This window comes from Puma concolor, chromosome E1 (genome assembly GCF_028749965.1).
Source record: "Puma concolor isolate L17-30 chromosome E1, mPumCon1.1.hap2, whole genome shotgun sequence".
In the NCBI taxonomy this organism is placed as follows: Eukaryota; Metazoa; Chordata; class Mammalia; order Carnivora; family Felidae; genus Puma; species Puma concolor.
In genome coordinates, this window is record NC_141680.1 from 61,081,698 (window position 1) to 61,094,811 (window position 13,114).

Sequence of the window (13,114 nt, forward strand, 5' to 3'; positions counted from 1 at the left end):
AAGTTCTTAGCACAGCGGATGGAAACTGACCCACAAGAAGGCCTATGAACGCGGAAAGCACAGCCCTAAGGACAAAGACCCCCCCCCCCCCACCAAGTCTCCAGGTCCCGTAGAAAGGAGCCCAGACGAGAAGGGGCCTAAGCGGGTCTCAAGAGCAGAAGCTGACAGATAAGGCAGTGCCAACGGGAAAGCTCTCCTGGCCTAGGATCCCTTCCTCAGCCAGATTAACAACCAAATGTGAGATTAAAATAAAGACGCTTATGCACGCAAGGTCTCAAACACGTTTATTCCCTACGCGCCGTTTCTCAGGAAGCTACTAGAGGGTGTGCTCCAACAAAACAGGGGAGGAAAGCCTGAAAGCGGATGATGGGGGGGTGGGGGCAGATGAGCCAACGGCTCCAGTAAAAGGGAGAGAGGAGGGCCATCTACAGGAGAGACAAGGAAGGTCGTGGGAGGGGAGCCGTCAGAGTAGAGCAGGGTGGTGGCAGTCCAAATGGAAGCAACACACACAGTCGAGGGCTGTGCTCGCCAAAACGTCCCTGGACGCGTGAGGCGTCTGGGGGGCTCAGTCGGTTGAGAGTCCAACTCTTGATTTCGGCTCAGGCCATAATCTCGTGGTGTGTGAGTTCAAGCCCCGCGTCAGTTCTGTGCTGACAGCACCGAGCCTGCTTCGCATTCTCTCTCTCTGTTTCTCCCTCTGCCCCTCCCCAATTTGCACCCTGTCTCTCTCTCTCCCTCTCTCAAAACAACAAACATTTTAAAAATGCCTCTAGGGGCGCCTGGGTGGCGCAGTCGGTTAAGCGTCCGACTTCAGCCAGGTCACGATCTCGCGGTCCGTGAGTTCGAGCCCCGCGTCGGGCTCTGGGCTGATGGCTCGGAGCCTGGAGCCTGTTTCCGATTCTGTGTCTCCCTCTCTCTCTGCCCCTCCCCCGTTCATGCTCTGTCTCTCTCTGTCCCAAAAATAAATAAAAAAGGTTGAAAAAAAAAATTAAAAAAAATAAAAAATAAAAATGCCTCTAGCCTCATGCTGCCCGTTTAACTGCAAATGTTCCCCGCCCAGGTTCAGGTCTGTCCCTGGCCTGCCTGGGCCGGGTCCTGATGGAGCTCCTGCTCTCCTCTCCAGGCACTGCCACCTGTATGAGCTGAAGGCACTCGTTTCATCCCTCAGTAGTGACCTCCTAGAAACAGGAGGGTGGCCCCGGTGAGGCAGCAAATGCAGATCAGCCTACTCTCCCCCACCAACCTGCTGGACGCCCCATCTGGGGTGGAAGCCCTCGCGGCCTTGCCAAGAGCCTCCTAGAACAGACGCCACGGTGCCTTCACTGACTCCCCAAGAAGGGCTCTTCTAAACTCAGCCCGAGGCCACACTGGGACCCCCAAACCACCCCCCTTGTCTTCTCTGTCCCCAACCCTCCATCCAAGACCCAACAGCTGAAGCGGCCACGGCAGAAAGGACACCGTGGCCCCTTAGAGCGACCACTTCACACAGAAGGAGGGAAGGGTGGAAGAAAGCGAGATGTCGGGGACTTCTCTTCCTTGTCGGTCTCTCGTGACCTCGTCACAGCCACAGATGACCAGCTGGCGTGCTGGTGGAGCCTGTCACCGGGCTTCCCCGGGGGAGTCTTTTCATCCAGCGGAGCAAATGGTAAGGCTACTTAAGGCAGCGATAACTTCCTTGCTAGGAAGGCCCCTCCTCCCTCTCCTCTCTCCCCTCTCCACACCATATTTACACTACCCATAAATACACGGTGCTTCCGTTTCCCCGCCCCCGCACCCCACTGCTGGCTACGCAGGGTTTCCCATCCGGGCCACGGTCTGAGCGGCACTGTGGATCCTGAAGAAGTGTCTGCCTGTATTCATGGCCGGCCCACAGGGACTGCCCCACAGGGGCTGGGAAACAACCCACTAACGTTCCCACATGCGGGGCAGACGTGCAAAAGCTTATGTTCTGTGGGGCTCCGGGGGGTTGTGTCTCCCAGGCCCCAGGAAATCTAGATCACGGTGAAACCTGGGGAGTCAGAGTCCCCAAGTACTGACTTAACCAGTGAAGTCACAGAGGCCAGATCCTGGCCTCTGGCCGCAGCGGGTGGAGAGGCCCTCATCCCACGTGGAGCCACAGCACCGGCCACGCCAGCTGGGCCGGCTGCACACCTGAGCCACCACCCGCCCACCCTTGCTCCTGGCGGTCGACCGCACCGTCTTTGTCCCCGGGAAGGGAGAGCTCAGACTTCCTCCCCTTCTGCCTTTCCTCCCAGAGCCCCTCCTGCTTTCTCTGCCCAGCCCTCTCGTGCCTCCACCTCTCCCATCTTTCCCGCTCTAGGGGCCTTCACCCACCAGCCTGAACGCAGATCAGGTCCCACCCAGGCTGTGAGCGCCATCCAGAGACGCTGCTCTCTCCCCACGGCTCCCGCCACCCTCTCCCCGTTATGGATGACAGTTCCCACCTGCTCCCAGCACCCCACAGAATGCCTCTCCCAGGGCCACCAGGGATGGGAGTCCCCAAACCAGCCCGCGCTCCACCCTGAGTGCGCTTGATCATTCAAGGCGGTGGCCCTGCTGTCCACTCCCCTTCTGGAAACTTCCTCCTCATCCTGCGCGACAGCAAGCTCTCCTCCTCTTCCCTCCTCCTTCCTGCCGCTTGCTTCCCTCACTGCTCCCCAAATGCCAGCTTTCCCCGAGACTCAATCTCCAGTTCACGTTATTTTCCTCCACGATCTCACCCCTTCCCCGGCTTCCTGTCCCAGATGTCTTCATGGCATTTCCGACTGGAAGCAGCTCTAGAGGTCATTTCGTACAGTCCCCTCCCGTCACGTTGGGAGGAAACTGAGGCTCACAGCAGCCAGGCTGTCGGGGAACCTGCGCAGAAGCCCTGAACCCTCAACCCGGCCTCGGAGTCTGGGAGCAGGGCTACCCCCCGCCCCCACCGCACCTCCCACATCACATGCAGGGGAGCAGGTAGGTGTATCTCCAATGTCACACACACACTTCCAGACTTGATATTTTATTTAAGAGTGTGCAGCTCTATATCAGTACCCGGTTGCTTGCAGTGCTGACATTTATCTTCTCGAGAGGAGGGCGAACCCCTTGCAAATCATGCCACGTCTCCTCCCACGCGGATGGGAAATGTCAGAGGGAGATCCAGACAGCTCAGGGTCCTGTGTCCACATCGCACATACTTCTCTCATCACCCTGCTAGATAACGCAGCTGCTTCTGGAGAGCCGAGATGGCCTGGGGACTGTGCGAGGGGCACAGGGCACAGCGACTCCAGGTGCCACCCAACTTTCATAACCGGGGCGGCGGCTGGAGCTGAGAGCCTCCTAGAACAGATGCCAAAGTCCGTTTGAGGACCAGTCGGTTCCTCCCCATCTTCCTAGACCGACTCGTTTCGAGTGGGACGCACGCCATATCTTTGAGCTCAGCCTGTGATCGCACAATAATACCCACCCAGAAAACAAATTAAAAATAGGAAAAATCCATCCGAGTCGTGTGTCTGCCGAGGCAGAGTGCTGTCAGATTGCTAGGCAACCCCAGGCAATCCTGTGGGAAGAAGGTCTGTGCTAAGCTTGTTCCACAGAAGTAGCACTCTTGTCCCTTTTGTGTGGATGTGCTCAGCCGAATCTGAGCAGACACGAACACAGGGAAGGCGCGAGCTGCCCAAGCTGAAGGCGCACGCGTCCGCCTGGACAGACAGATTCTCCGGGGGACAGAGAAGACGCCGGGTGTCCACAGGACGCGAAACACCTGGACGCACCCTGGAAAATCAATCTGATTTCCCTGTGTTCCCCGAGAGCCACGTGGGTAGCACTGTGTAGGCAAAACACCTGAATTTTATCGGACACCCCGCCATGCTCTTCATCACCTCCAGCAAGAGGTGAAGGGAAGCAAGTTCAGGAGGCTGGAGGCAGACGAAAGACGGCTGCATGGCAGGAGTTGGGCTGAGAAGGGTAGCCAGGGCTGGAAAACACTGAGTCATGGGCACATCCGGCTCTGTGCTCCCAAGGCTCCGGCACTCTTCCCACAGCACGCACAGCGATCACGTCGCGGGGTTCGTGGGTGTTGAAACGTTGACTGGGCGTGTAAAACACTTTCAACAGAAAAAGGCGGGAAATGTGGCATCGTGAAAAATGACAAGGCTTTCCCATTTGATGCTGAAGTCTCCAGAGCAGGAGAGGGCGAGACGGAGGGAGTGTCCTCCTTTCGTGACACGCGGGGAGTGCGCCGGGCCTCAGCAGGAGCGCCAGGGTCCTGGGGCTGCCAGAACCCAACGTCAGGGGCATAAGACCACAGAGACGTCTTCTCTCACAGCCCTGGAGGCCAGAAGTCCCAAATCCGCGTGTCAGCGGGGCCGCACCATCTCTCAGGGCTCTGGTGAGAGACCGTTCCAGGCCACCTCCCAGCTTCGGGGGCCTGCTGGCCACTCTCGGGGCTCCTTGGCTTGCGGCAACATCACCTCCCCTCTGCCTCTGTCTCCACGTGGGCTCCTCTGTGCGCCCCCCTCTTACAAGGGCATGACATTGAGTTTAGGCCCCACCTAATCCAGAACGACTCATCCTAACCAGCTATGTCCTCGAAAACCCTACTTCCTGGGAAGGCCCCCTCCTGAGGTGCTGGGCGGCCATGAATTTTGACAGACACCATGTCCAGGGGATCAATAATGAAACGAGACAAGCTTCCGAGCAGGCAGGCGCCGGCTATCATCTGATCCAGCCCCTCCCTCTGTGGGAAACTCTCTTACCTTACAACCCTCCAACAGGGTGTCACCTCGCTCGGCCTGAGCACCACCTCCCAGAACAGACTCCCCCCTCCCCCTGCCGAGGGGAGGACCTGTACCTACTGGAAAATATTCTTCCAATGCTGACCTCAGACCCACCGCGCGTGCTCGCTGTCTGGCTGGGGGTTCACCTCTGCCTCCTGGAGCGACAAGGAACAGGGAAGAGTGATCATGACTCCTTCCTACACTGTCAAGCCCGGCACACAGGTGTGCACACAGGTGCACACAAGTACACACAGATGCACACAGGCATTCACACAGGTACACACAGGTGCACACGGATGCCCACAGGTACACGCAGACACACACACAGATGACCGCAGGTGCACACAGATGCTTACAGGTGCACACAGATACACACAGGTGTGAACACCAGAACACACAGCACACAGATGCCCACAGATGCCCACAGGTGCACACAGATGCACACAGGCACACACAGGCATACACGGGTGCACAAAGGCATGCACACAGGTGCACAAAGGTGTACATACTGACACACACAGCACACAGATGCACCCAGGATCCCACAGGTGGACATAGGCACCCACAGGTGCACACATATATGCACACAGGTAGACACAGACATGCACAGGTGCACACGGGCATGTGCACAGAGATGCACACAAGCATACACACAGGTGCACACATGCAAAGAGGTACACACACGGTCCCACGGCTGCTTTTCAAATGACCTCTCCCCACCCTAACTACCACCCTGGAATTTTGCACGAGCGTCTGGAGGCCCCAGAACATACCCAGAACCCAGATCTAGCCCCACAGCAGTTGAATGGCAAAGAGGCGACACGTTCCTAATAGTTGCTGCAATGGGCCACCTCATTTGAAGCCCATTTCTTCTGCCCCGTTTCTCTGTATATACATTCAAACATATGCGGAGCGGGGCGGGGGGGGGGGGGTGACGGGGAGGGCTTCCTCGGGACTCCTGTTAAATTTAATCCACAGCCCACCTATCTGGCTCTGTCATCTGACACATCAGCCTGTCCATCAGTTCATATCATCCCTGGGTTGAAAGCAGGAAGGAAGAGCCTGACCGAGGCTGGCGAGAAACGCTGGGGGAGGGGGGTGAGCAGAGCCGGTGGGTGGCCATGGCTCTGTACTTTTTAAGGGTACAGCTATCAAATCGTAGAAGCTAACATAGAAAGAAAGCTTCACTAAATCATTCCGGATGGCTTTTATCCTTCAAGTTTAGAATATAACAAACTCCTTAATGGAAAATTCAGACCTTTGTTACTCCATGAATTTCTTTTATTTCTTCCAGTTTCACCGAGATACAACTGACATAGGACACCGTATTAGCTGTAGACGCACGAAACGGTGGCTTGATACTCCTATATACAGCGATCACCACAACAAGCTAGGTTAACATCCATCACCTCACAAAGGGACACGTTCTTTATCTCCTCGTGATTCCAAGAATTTCTCAGCGGCAGCTGTGGGTGGCATCGTCAGGTGCCACTGAGACAGGTCAGGGTCAGTTTCACTGGGGCACGACCCAGTGTCCTGTTGAGGCCAAGTGCAGCCCACGTCCCCCGGTCATGATGCGCTCCCGTGCGTACAAAGCATGGGTGGCTGTGTGCCGTGCGGCTCCCGTGGGCGCCCGCTGCTGCCACGTGGCTTCCCACACCCACACAAGACTATCTTCATCCTACAAGACAGGACATGGCCCAGGAGCTGCCCGAGGGCACAGGGAGGAGAAGACTGAACCATTCTTGCCTTTGAATCCATGCTTACTTTGAACTTCATTCTCCCTGGTTGGAGATCTTCCACAAGAAGACAGCTTACACCGTGGCCTCACTGATGCACTTCGTCCCACTGCACTGTTCCCAGGCTCCTCTGCGAACACGACCCCATCACGTCACCAGCAAGGTAGCAGCCGCTGGGCACCCTCGCCAGCCAGGATCTCGGCTCCGCAGGCCTCCGTCTGCCTGACCAGCCGCCGGGGGCTAGGGCCGCCTCCCTCCAGCTCCAGCGGGCTCTGGAGAAGGCGTCCATCACGGAAAGCCTGCCCACACTGACTCCTGCCCTGCACACTAGCGTCCCGGGGCCACCACCGCAAAGCGCCACAGGCTGGTGGCTTGAACCACGGGCGCTTGTTTCCATCTGGAGGCTGGAGGTCTGGGACAAAGGTGTAAGCACGGCTGGTTCTCTTGAGGCCTCCCTCCCGGGCTCGCAGACGGCCGCGTTCCTCCCTCCCGGGCTTGCAGATGGCCGTCTTCCTCCCAAACAGAAGTGCCCCCACCCCCCACGTGCGTCCTGACCTCTTCTCCTAAGGAAGCGGCAGACTGGATTAGGTCCCACCCACCACATGACCGCCTTTAACCCAACTGCCTCTTCCGAGGCCCCATCTCCGAATACAAGTGCGTCCTGACGTGCCGGGGTTAGGGCTTCAGCACATCAATTCACGTCACCTGTGTGTGTCCCTGCTTCTCCCTCCACGGCTCGCGACCCCAGCACCCCTGCCCCCACTCCACCACCGCACCCCCTGCCCCCTCTGTGCCTCGTCCTCCCAACCCCATGTCTTGGCCGCAGCCCGGACGCTCAGCTCATAGCCCTTCATTCCTGCACACCTAAAGCAGGGGTGCCCCCAACACCCCACTCACAGCCTGCCCTTCCTGGCAGACTCCTCCGCGGCCTCTCCTCACCGAAGAGGACAGTGCCCCTGCCCCTGGGCCAGGCCTGCGGAGTCCTGCACTGGAGTCTCCCGTTCCACTCATGCATGTTTTCCTAACAGTACTCTTGTGCCGGCATTTTACCTCATGAACTCCCCACAAACACCCCCGAGCAGGTGCTTTGGTCACCCCTTTTACAGATGAATAAACTGAGGACCAGACAGGATGGGGGCTTTCCCGGGATCTCACACAGGACGGGCAGGAGCAGGATATGTGGGAGGCCGGTGACTGTGTCGTGAAGGATTGGGCGCCCCGGTCTCGTGGACGACGTGGGCGTGTAGGCCCTTACCTACAGTATAGTGGGATACGTACTGCTGTGGGCTGAATGTGCGCCCAAACGATGCCATCCAAGTCCCAATCCCCCTGTAGCCCAGAACGTGACCTTGTTTGGATACAGGATCTTTGCAGATGTAATCAAGTTGAGGTCAAGCAGGGTGGCCCATAACCCAGTGCAACTGGTGTTCTTGTAAGAAGGGGGACCAGGGCCAGATCCACATCGGGAGCCATATGAGGACAGATACAGAGCAGAAGGCCATGTACCACTGAGGCGGGTAGTGGGGTGACACAGCCCCAAGCCGGGACTGGCTGCCAACTCCACAGACAGTAGAGGGAACGAAAGGCCCTCCCTGAGCCTGCAGAGGGGGCCGGGCCTGCTCATCAGACCCCCGGCCTCGACACCCGGGCCAGGATCTGCTTCCGCTGAGTGAAGATGCCTGGCTTGTGGAACTTTGTTCCGGCAGCCCCAGGACACTGATGCGCGCACTGTCTGGTGGGTGGGCCACGAGTTACCCTCCTTTTGTCAAAGAGCAGGTGGCACGCTACTTGCAGCCCGAGACCGTGACCATGGCACGAGTCGGAGCAGAACAGGCAGTGCCCAGCTCCCCCAGAACCACGAGCCCGTCCGGCCAGGGGTACCCACTGTTCAAGGGAGCACGCAGACACACAAACGCCAGCCTAGATCGGGGAGCCTCCCACCAGCAGGTGGACAACTTGCCAGACAGGGAGCTCACGGCATCTGGATGCCCAGCGCAGGGCCAAGCCTGGCACGTACATCCAGCTGCAGGGAGTCCCCTCTGGGAAGGACCAAGCCCACGATGGATGCCTCGGCATGTGGAGGAGGAGGGGCCAGATGCTGGCCCCGAGCACTTACACGGTGCAGTGGAGGAAATGTGTGCCCCCCCCACACATTTACAGGTTGAATCCTAGCCCCCAAGGTGATGGCGCCAGGCAGTAGGGCCCTTGGGAGGAGATTAGATCACAAGCCTCATGAACGGGATGAGTACCGGGGGGAAGAGACCCCCCCCCAGGAGCTCCCTCAGCCCTTACTGAGCGCTCACTGCCATACGGCACACTGCACGGGTTGAAAGGGTGGAGTTTATAAGTTCTGACGTGTGGACGGACCCATGACACCATCCCCACAATCCAGACGGTGAAGGCAGGTGGCCTGTATCAACCCGGAAAGCTTCCTCCTGCATGTTGCGGTCTCTCTCTCCCACCCCTCTCTGCCTCCCAGCCAACCAACCACTGACCTGTCTCCTGTCACTCCAGATCGCTTTGCGTTCTCTGGGATTTTGCATAAATACCGCTACTCAGCAAGGCTCTCTTCTGTGGTCCGGCTTCTTCCACTTAGTGTAACTGCCCAGAGAGGCAGGCGTGCTGCCGCGTGGACCCGCACTTCACTCCTCGCTGCTGCGGAGTGGCGCCCCGCCGCGCGGACGTCCCACGATAAGCTTGGCCGTTACGGATGTACACCTGAGCGATTTCCAGCTTGCGCTCTCACCGACAAGGCTGCCGTGAACGTAAGGACACGTGCTCTCGTTTTAGAAACGAGCTGGGTAGACGGGCATGGGGCTTGCTCTCGCCCACACAAACCTGCAGAGACGGGACTGCTGTGGCCTCTGGTTACGGCAGAGAGCATCGCGATCACCGGCAGAGAACCTAACTTTGGGGAGCGGAGGGGTGTTTGGGCGGCTAAAGACTGCTTACCTTTTTGTGGTTGTTCAGGCAAAAGGCAAGCGAATCAACTGTCAGTGGGAAATAGTTCACTGCGGTGAACAGAACAAGAGCGCAGGGGAATCACCAAACTCGTGGCCTGGGGGAACAGCCCCCAGGGCCTACTTAGTGTGAACATGGGCAGTCCCTTAGGATCACCACCCTCCGGGAGGGCTTAGGAGACATCTCCCCACATGCAACAGCAGGTGCTCATGTCATGTGATGGGCCCTGATATTTAGCGGGTTCACCAGTGTCTGAGACAGGGACAAACCTCCCAGCCTCCCTTGCAGCTAGGCCTGATCACGTGACTACATTTGGGCCAATGGGGTGTAAAAAGAAGTGGCACCTACAGCTTGTGGGTCAGGACCTTAAGGGAGGGGGGGAGACCCCCAACCCCGCTCTCACCTCCCAATCCCTCTACCAGAGGCTTGGAACACAAACAAAGGGGAGCCCTCTGAGACCAAGCGTGTGAAGGCAGCACCCTAAGGGCGGGGACCCCAAGAGAAGAGACTGGGTCTCCAGGTGACCTCCGGGAACTCGGCCACCTACCTCTGAACAGTCCCTTCTGACCTCGTGAAGGCTCTGTTTGGAGCCCTGTCCACATCCTAACTAGCACCACGTTTCTGCCTCGTCCCAGCATCGAGCCTCTGCCCGGAGCTGCAGGACAGGCTGGGGCGGGGAGCACCGATGTACCATGGACAAAACAGAACACCTACGGCCAGGACAGGCCATCTGACTGCCCAGCCGCGCAAAGAGGCCGGGCCAAGCGGATGCCCCACCAGCACCTGTGCGGGGGCACTCCCTCTGCCATGCTGGGTCTCTTTTGTCCCCACGGTGGCCCTGAGCTCCCAGGTTCTCTGGACCAGTGCCCCCTCCGTGTCCCCCACATGCATCTTCAAGGCAGCTGGCCCCCTGGAGACATCCACAACAGATGTCCCCCGTGACAAAAATAACACTGCAAATGAGATGCCCACTTACAGGGACTGTTCACCAAGCACAGCTACAAGGCTCCTAACCCACGCGGCCAGCTTCCAGGAAATCAGAAGGTGACCTCCCTGGGAGAGAGCGACAGTCCGAGGCGGGGAGACAGAGGGCCTGGGTACCCAGCCCAGCCTAGACACCTGCGGGGCAGGATCATGACCTTCACACCTTCAGGACTCCACTTTCTCCTCTGCTGAGGGTTGGGGACAGACCCCACAAGCCCCCAGCCCGTCTCCAGGAGGCAGACCCCACAGCTCTGTGGGAAGAGAGGTGAGCTGCCTCCCTGCACTCCTCCTACAGGAAGTCCACTCTCTTCCAAACTAGCTCTCTGCCTCGTTCCCCAGTCGGCTAGTCTGCGTCTCCTCCCTACTTCCTTCCAGGAGTTCCACTGCCAAGTCCTGCTGGGCGAGGGGGGGGAGGGGGGTGGGGGGGTGGTCGGGGAGGGAGGGTATGGCTCGCAAGCTACAAACTTTCGAAGTCGAACCTGGGGCCCTGGGGCCCTGAAACCCCGGCCCCTCTAGTTGGCTTCACCATTATCCCTCAGGCAGTTTCTCCCTGGAGAGAACCTTGTTCTCGGGCCTGCCCCTGCCCCAGGGTCCCAGCTGTACCCAGTCCCCAAGAACCAGGGAATTTGAGCACTTAGAAGCCCCCTGCAGATGTACCTCCCCCTGCCCAGCTCCAAAAAGAACCTAGTGACCTTTCCTTGGCCAGCCCCAGCCCCCGTCCCTGTCCCACCCACCAGGAGGGTCCTGGTGGCCCCAGACAAGGACAGGCTGAGGGACTACCGACCCTGGCCGAGCGCTTTGGACCCCATACTGACACCCGGCCCAGACGTGCCCCCTGCTCAGCTCTCAGCAGACCCAGCTTGTCCTGCCCCCACACGCTCCCCTGGACAGTGGGGCCGGGGCTGACCCGTGACCTCAGGGCAGACACAGCAGCCTGGACGTGGGTGCGTCCCCCACTCTGCTGCATCGCAGGCAGCAGAGTCCCAGGCAGTGATGACCAGGCTGAAGTGGCTGGCAGCAGGGCCAGCGAGGACAGCCCTGTGCCTTTTTTTTTTTGTGAATTGAGGTGAAATTCACATAACATAGAATTAGCCATTTGATGTTTTATTTTTTTAACGTGTATTTATTTTTGACACAGAGAGAGAGACAGAGCATGACCTGAGGAGGGGCACAGAGAGAGGGAGACACAGAATCCGAAGCGGGCTCCAGGCCCCGAGCCGTCGGCACAGAGCCCGACGCGGGGCTCGAACCCATGAACCGCGAGATGACCTGAGCCAAAGTCAGACGCTCAACCGACAGAGCCATCCAGGCGCCCCAGAATTAACCATTTTAACGTACACAATTCAGTAGCATCTAGAACGTTCACAATGTTGTGCCACCATCACCCTATCTGGTTCCAGAACGTCTCCATCATCCCAAAAGGAGACCCTGTACCCACTAGGGAGACGCTCCCTAGTCCCCTCATGCTCTTTGATATCATGAGCACCAGTGCTTCCAGAACGGGATTGTCACACTGTCCTTGTGCTCTTGGTTTTGCCACTTACCCCATCAACATTCGGGGGACATTCCAAGAGTGTCGCTTGAAGGAACGGGCAAAATCCTAAGCTGCCTTCTACCCCAAGAAATTCCCCACGTGGGGTCCTCATTCATCCATGTATTGAACAAGTACCCCTCGAGCACCTTCCCAGTGTCCAGCTCTGGGTCAGGCAGTGACACACGGGCATGAGAAGGGTTCAACCCGGCCACCCAGGAGCTGGGTGATGAGCTGGAAACGCAGAGGAGTAAACAGCTAAATGACAACGCCACGTGCTAAGCACTTTGAGAAGAACGTGAAGAAATATTCCACCCACGAAGTGGCCCTGCCACCCTCCACGAACATTTCCACTTGTGCTCCCATGCTGGCTAGCATGGCCACCTGTCTCTCCAGCGCCTTTTTTTTTTTTTTAAGTTTATTTTGAGAGAGCGTGCTCAAACAGGGTAAGGGCAGAGAGAGAGAATCCCAAGCAGGCTCCGCACTGTCAGCACAGAGCCAGATGCAGGGCTCAAACCCACGAACTGTGAGATCATGACCTGAGCCGAAATCAAGAGTTAGAGGCTCAACCAACTTGAACTACCCCGGTGCCCCTCTCTTAGCCATCTGTACACGCCTAAGACAGGGACACGTGTGCAGGACGAGACCAAAGCCAGCAACTCACAAAAGACGACTTTAAGAGGACCCCAAGGTAGCAAAGTGTCTAATCTCACCAGTCACCAAAGCGATGCGAATCTAAACAAAAACACACTTCCGTTTTTTCCACCAGCTGGATTTTGAAGCTGCTGATTGCATCCAGCCCTTCTGCTGGGAAATGACCCTCTTCGCACGCTGGCTGGTGGGATCCGAAGCTGGGTAATCCTCCTGGAGGGCAGACTGGCGCTTGGATCAAAAGCTTTCAAATTGTGTTTAACCTTTAACTCAGCAATTCCACTTGCAGGAATTTACCCTAAGGAGAAACTCAGGAGCAAACGCAAAGATTTATCTCCAAAGATTTATGTACTAGAATATTTGCAGCTTATGGCATCAAAAGACTGATAACAGGCTGAATGTCCAGCTCCAGGGGGTCAGTAAATAATTTGTGCACTCATTAAAAATCCTATTGTGGGGGCGCCTGGGTGGCGCAGTCGGTTAAGCGTCCG